Source organism: Rhamphochromis sp. 'chilingali', assembly GCF_963969265.1.
Source record: "Rhamphochromis sp. 'chilingali' genome assembly, chromosome: 11".
NCBI lineage: Eukaryota > Metazoa > Chordata > Actinopteri > Cichliformes > Cichlidae > Rhamphochromis > Rhamphochromis sp. 'chilingali'.
In genome coordinates this window covers 31,885,856-31,892,347 of record NC_137938.1, presented here as the reverse complement: position 1 = coordinate 31,892,347, position 6,492 = coordinate 31,885,856, and the positions used below count along the sequence as shown (strand labels likewise).

The 6,492-nt window shown below is 40.6% G+C and overlaps 1 long non-coding RNA gene across 3 annotated transcripts; it reads left to right on the top strand.

The window, feature by feature from the left end:
• Positions 1-4,466: 4,466 nt before the first annotated feature.
• LOC308405792 lies at positions 4,467-5,687 on the top strand. 3 transcript variants are annotated; one of them, XR_013973394.1, is made up of 4 exons: positions 4,467-4,569; positions 4,698-4,790; positions 4,879-4,946; positions 5,024-5,682. It is a non-coding gene; the product is annotated as an uncharacterized lncRNA (long non-coding RNA). The 3 variants fall into 3 exon arrangements; XR_013973393.1 differs by having other exon boundaries at positions 4,470-4,569; positions 4,694-4,790; positions 5,024-5,683; XR_013973392.1 differs by lacking the exon at positions 4,467-4,569 and having other exon boundaries at positions 4,588-4,790; positions 5,024-5,687.
• The last annotated feature ends 805 nt before the right edge of the window (positions 5,688-6,492 follow it).

The following is a 6,492-nucleotide window of genomic DNA, read 5'->3' as shown; positions in this document are numbered from 1 at the left end:
TTCTCTTTCACCACTAGATGGCATTGCAAATACAGCCCAGCACCTTTCGAGGGCTTGTGAAAAAGTCTTTAACACTTTTTTGTGTTTCTCTCTGTGATGCCTGCCAGGACTCGGCTTTTGGTGTTTAGGCAATAGCCTGTAATATGTGTCGATATATGAGAACAAACACTGTTTTAAAAAGTGTCACGCAAAGAGCAGTTGTGAAGATACATGACTTTGTTATAAAGTTCTGCATTATGGTCAAGTACTTTGCAAAGTCATGATGGTAACTTTTTTCTGCACATCCATGCAGAGTCATCCCTATGACCAATCCTTAGTCGTTATAAAAGGAGTAACTCCAAGTTCTCTGTATTCCAAAGATGTCAGAAATTCCAACTGACTGCATTGCGCTCGCTTTAAAGATACCAATCATAGCAACAACAAGCACAGCATTAACTCAGCATCATCTATGACTGCAAACAAAAAAACACCTGAGTTCTCAAACTGTTTGTGTTCTGTTTTTTACCTTCAGTGTGCAGGTGTCTGTTTGATCTCGTGGTGTGATCTATTGCACCTGCAGCCTGTGTAAGCAAATAAAATGTGCTTGTGTCAAAAGGGTAAATTCACTCAAAACACAAAACTAGATGGGCTCCAGGTTACACTCAAAATATTATCCCTGGTTATTATTCTGACATGCCCTTTCAGGTTGTCTTGGTGTATAGCACAGGTTTGGACTTAACTGCATCAACACCAAACCAACACCAGTGGATGTGTTGCACTGGTCTGCTGTCCCAAACCTGATACTGGGCTTTTCTTTTTCATCTCATCCTTTTTATAGGGACTACATTCTGCAAAGAAATAGTCCCTTTGACCTGCCAACAATCATGAATAGGGATTATCCACACTAACCACAACAAGGAATAACAAGAAGACATACTTTTGTGTTCCCCTGTTCCCCTTGTTAGCATACAGTGTGTGTGTGTGTGTGTGTGTGTGTGTGTGTGTGTGTGTGTGTGTGTGTGTGTGTGTGTGTGTGTGTGTGTGTGTGTGTGTGTGTGTGTGTGTGTGTTTTACTTGGCTAAATACCAACCTGACCTGACTTATCGGTTTCGCATTAGATTTCCACTGAAGTCTGATGAAACACCACAACAACATTATCTTTAGCTTGTTGCAACATTTGACTGCAGTTCAATGATAAATGATCAAACATTAGCATTCACATTCACGTGGCGCTGAAAATGTTTTGAGCTTTATAGTCCATACACACAGTAGTAATCAACAATGTTTTACTGCTGCAGTATAATCAAAGTGTTATACGTTCTTCCCCCTCAAGGTCTGCTTCCTTCTTGTTGTCATTTTCAACTTGACACTTTTTTTTAAATGTTATGCGCTCTCTGGTTTATAGATTCCCCCTCGCCCACACAATCAAAACAACGCATCGCTTCTGAAAGTTTCCTTCCAGATGTTTAGGTCAGTGGAATTCTTTCAAACAAAAGGTTTTTCTTCTGTGTGTGTGTCATACGTGTGGTGTGGGGGTGTTTCCAGTTAATGGCACTTGGTTGCAACCACAAGAAAAGAGGAAGTGCATACTAACTTAGAAAACTTTTTTTTTTTTTTTTAAAAAAAAGAAAGAAAGAAAGAAAAAAAGCCAGCCTGAACGAGATCCCCCGGAGATGGCCCAATCACATTTTGGCAGAAGTCAAAAATTTACCATCTGGGGTTTTACCAGGAAAAGTGAAATTAGGTGTGAGACGCTGGAATTTGACTGGGCTCTGAGTAACAGGAAGTGCAGCTCACGTGGATTAGCCAAATCAGCCTTGGTGTTGTTTGTTCTTCCAAAATCAAACATGACTCATTTCGTGACACCTCAGTTCAAGTTTGTGTGAAATTTTGATATTACCCCACTTTAAGGTTTATGCTCTCAGTTAATAATACTAAGCTTTACGTGTGCCAACAAATGCAGTGATGCTTGCTGCTACTTTGAGCTAAAAATGTTTCTATATTTTGGGAAATAAGCTTTTTATGCTTCTAAAATACTTTAACCTTGTCCTTTAAGTGAATGTGCGCCTTTTACTTCACAATAAATGACACGAGTGAGACACTTCTTCATGAATTATACATTTTACATAGACTTTTTGAAGCCTGCTATTGATACACTGTATTTGCATCCTGTCACTAAATCTGAATTTAATTTGAATTTTTCGGAGATGTGAAAGAGGCGGGGATTGCCCCGCGTTGACAGGAAGAGGCGGGGGCTCCCCCTTGACAGTCACTTTCAACAACAAAGGGGTTTTTTCTTTCATTTTTACTTTCTTCCTTCTTTCTGCCACAGCTCCCAACTCTTGCAAATATCCGTCGCTCTGTTATTTCCCTGTGTGTGCGCTCTGCTCTCAATCACACGTCTAAATGATTTCTTCTCATAGCCAACCGGGTAGTGGAAACAGGACGAGAACTACAGTATGCCTCGTTCCTCTTTTACTTAAAAGAGGATACGCGTACCTCAGATTCCTGCAAATACAGTGTTTTTCACCACTAGATGGCGTAATGACACGTGTGCAGTGAAACAAAGAGGCTCTTCTGTGTTGTCGCCCCGCCTCCAGTCTCTCTTGTGTGTGTGCTACGTGCAGAGCATGCTCACAAGAGCTGTTAAGGTACATTGGCTGTTGACAACAATGTTGCATGCTTTTCACGTAGGCAACGCCAAACTGCACGAGGATCTCTAGAACATCTACCAAGACTGATTCAATCTCAGCCATACCAGACCTGCTGTTTTGTTGTGCAGAAAAAAAATTGTTATGCAATAGTATCTGTGCATCTGCTTAAAAGCTACCTAAATAATGTAAAAGAGTTAATGGTTAAACTCTATTATAATATAAGTTGGAAAAAGATTAGATAAAGCATTTGGGTGAGGCCGAGCACTGCACATGACTGAAAGGGACTCAGGATTGTATAGTAATTATGTGGAATGTGAAAGCCTAGCCCACACTGGGTTGTTTAACTTTAGTTTTCTTTTTGTCTTTAGCTCTTCTCAGCTTTTAAATGCTTTTCAAATGTACTTTTGGTTCTCTTCTTATTTCCAAAACATCCCATCTTCGCCTTCGTTATCCCTTTTACAGCAATATACAATATATACACAGTATAGGATCTATATGTAGACCTGGGGCCCGTTCTTCGTACCTCGCTAAGTAGGTTAGCCGGATTAGATTGTTGACGATTTCGCGTGATCCTGGATCAGTCGGTTCCCCGAAGCTCATCCGGGACTTGCTGTCATAGCAACAGAGCCGTAAGCGTAAACCTGCTCGGGAGCAGGTTTACTTTATGTAAACAGGATTAGATCGCGGCCACGCAGGTATGTCCGCGTCATTTATACGAAAGCAACAGCGATATTCCACCACTGTTTCACCATAAATAAATAACATCAATGTAACTAAAGATAATGCAGCACCTGATCCTTTTATTGATGTCACACAGATACATACAGGTCATTTCCTAAAAAAGGGAAATGTACTATTAACATTCTATTACATGTATGTGATTATTATAGATGTAAGTCATATTTCAGAGTAGCAATTGTAAATTACTTCGTGTAATCAAGATGAGAGACCACGGCTATAAAAGCGAAGGTGGATTTGGGAAGTCTGTCGCAGCCATGTCCTGTCCGTATACGCGAGCCACCCATTGCGGAAGGTGCAAGATTGATAAGGAGAGTTTTCAGAATTCAGCGTATATTGCGGGATAGACAGGATCCTTTAGCTCAGCGCGACAGTGTGCTCATTGAGAGATATCGATATTCCCGTGAGGGTATTATTTACTTAACCAACTTGTTGACGAGGGGGTGCAGGACCACCACCTGTCTTTTTTTCCTCTGCCCTTTTCTTGGTTGCTGTTATGAACAAACTAACAGAGTATTACAGGCCAGTATTACCTTGCCAAGAGACGAAAAGCAATCTAAGAGATAAATATTACCATTCTGTAGAATACTCCTGTATTCCACTTTTACTTGTTCCCATGTTCTTGTGGGTCCTGTTGTGGCTCTAATGTGAAAGGGGATATAATATAACATATTATAATATAATATAATGCCATATGATATTGGACAATATAGTGTCATATGATAGATCTACCCTACCGCCTACTGGTGTTGGCCAGAGGGGCCGATGGCGCGATATGGCAGCCTGGCTACAACCGTAGCTGCCTCCACCAGTGTGTGAATGTGGGAGTGAATGAATAGTGGTATCGTACAGCGCTTTGGGTGCCTTGGAAAGCGCTATATAAACCGAATCCATTATTATTATTATTATTATTAAATTACCTACGAGTTTGATTTGTCAGCAACTTTCTGCCAGCCCTCTCTCCTTGCTTTTGCAGCCTTTGCAGTGTTCTCTTGCGTTTTAATTAAACTCTGAAACTCCTGAAATCCCTCACTCATGAGTTCTTGCTCTGCTGCCGGAAAATACCGAGCACGCCCCTTCGACATTTTCGTGAGGGATTTCAGGAGTTTCAGAGTTTAATCAGAACGCAAGGGAACACTGCAAAGGCTGCAAAAGCAAGGAGAGAGGGCTGGCAGGAAGTTGCTGACAAATTAAACTCGTAAGTAATTTAATAATAATAATAATAATAATAATATATTGGATTTATATAGCGCTTTTCAAGGCACCCAAAGCGCTTTACAATGCCACTATTCATTCACTCTCACATTCACACACTGGTGGAGGCAGCTACAGGTGTAGCCACAGCTGCCCTGGGGCAGACTGACAGAAGCGAGGCTGCCATATTGCGCCATCGGCCCCTCTGGCCAACACCAGTAGGCGGTAGGGTAGATTTATTATATTACACTATATTATCCAATATTATATTACATTATATTATATTGTTATATTATATCCTCTTTCACATTAGAGCCACAACAGGACCCACTAGAACATGGGAACAAGTAAAAGTGAAATATAAGAATATCCTACAGAATGGTAAGATTTATCACTTATATTGCTTTTAGTCTCTTGGAAAGAGAGCCTGAAATAATCTGTTTGTTTGTTTATAACAGCAACCAAGAAAAGGGCAGAGCAAAAAAAGACAGGTGGTGGTCCTGCACCCCCTCGTCAACAAGTTGGTTAAGTAAATAATATCCTCACGGGAAAATCGATATCTCTCAATGAGCACACTGTCGCGCTGAGCTAAAGGATCCTGTCTATCCCGCAATATACGCTGAATTCTGAGGACTCTCCTTATCAATCTTGCACCTTCCGCAATGGGTGGCTCGCGTAAACGGACAGGACATGGCTGCGACAGGCTTCCCAAATCCACCTTGGCTTTTATAGCCGTGGTCTCTCATCTTGATTACACGAAGTAATTTACAATTACTACTCTGAAATATGAATTACATCTGTAATAATCACATACATGTAATAGAATGTTAATAGTACATTTCCCTTTTTTAGGAAATGACCTGTATGTATCTGTGTGACATCAATAAAAGGATCAAGTGCTGCATTATCTTCAGTTACATTGATGTTATTTATTTATCGCTGTTGCTTTCGTATAAATGACGCGGACATACCTGCGTGGCCGCGATCTAATCCTGTTTACATAAAGTAAACCTGCTCCCGAGCAGGTTTACGCTTACGGCTCTGTTGCTATGACAGCAAGTCCCGGATGAGCTTCGGGGAACCGACTGATCCAGGATCACGCGAAATCGTCAACAATCTAATCCGGCTAACCTACTTAGCGAGGTACGAAGAACGGGCCCCTGTAGTCATCATGTTTGTACTGTTGCTGTTTGAGTTTCAGAGTAGACTATATCTACCAGCTTTATGATCAGTAATGTTCTGTATTGATCACTCTATTGTCTAATCTACAATAATCTACAAAGAGATTGTAGATTATTGCATCTCGTTACAAAATTTATTTATACATCAACTGTTGGGAACAAGTTGAAATTTCCGGAACTTCCAAATAAGGGCAAGGAAACTGATAAGGAAAACTGACCAGAGCCGGAAATGCCTCTTCTACAATAGCGTGAACTCGGGAAGTCTTTGAATAATTTGGTCCTTTTTTTTTCTTTTCTTTTTTTCACTTTGACTCAAGGCAAACATTTGCTGTTAGTGTTTTTTATATTGGCTTTTATCATTGTTCTTTTTAAAAGCAAAACAGGAACTTTCTGTCATGCATGACATGACTTTTACGAAAGTACACCATTAATAAATGTTACTCAGACTAGGCCATCTCTTAATATTTGGTATCCCAAGTGTCTGTTTTCCAAGAATCGTCATACAGTTGAGGAGCTGTTACTGATTAAGTTTGGGTATTTTCTTTCAGTTACATTTGGGTCCGGAGAAACAACACAGACTTAAGGGGTTAAACAGAGAACATGCTGTTATTACACCTACCACCCACAAGGTGTGGTCAGACTGTGTCATTTGAGGTGTGGCAGTTATGACCCACAGGGTTCAAAGGATGCAGTCCGGATGTTCTTTATCACACTTTGCGTAAATACAGGTGACATATTAAGCAAAC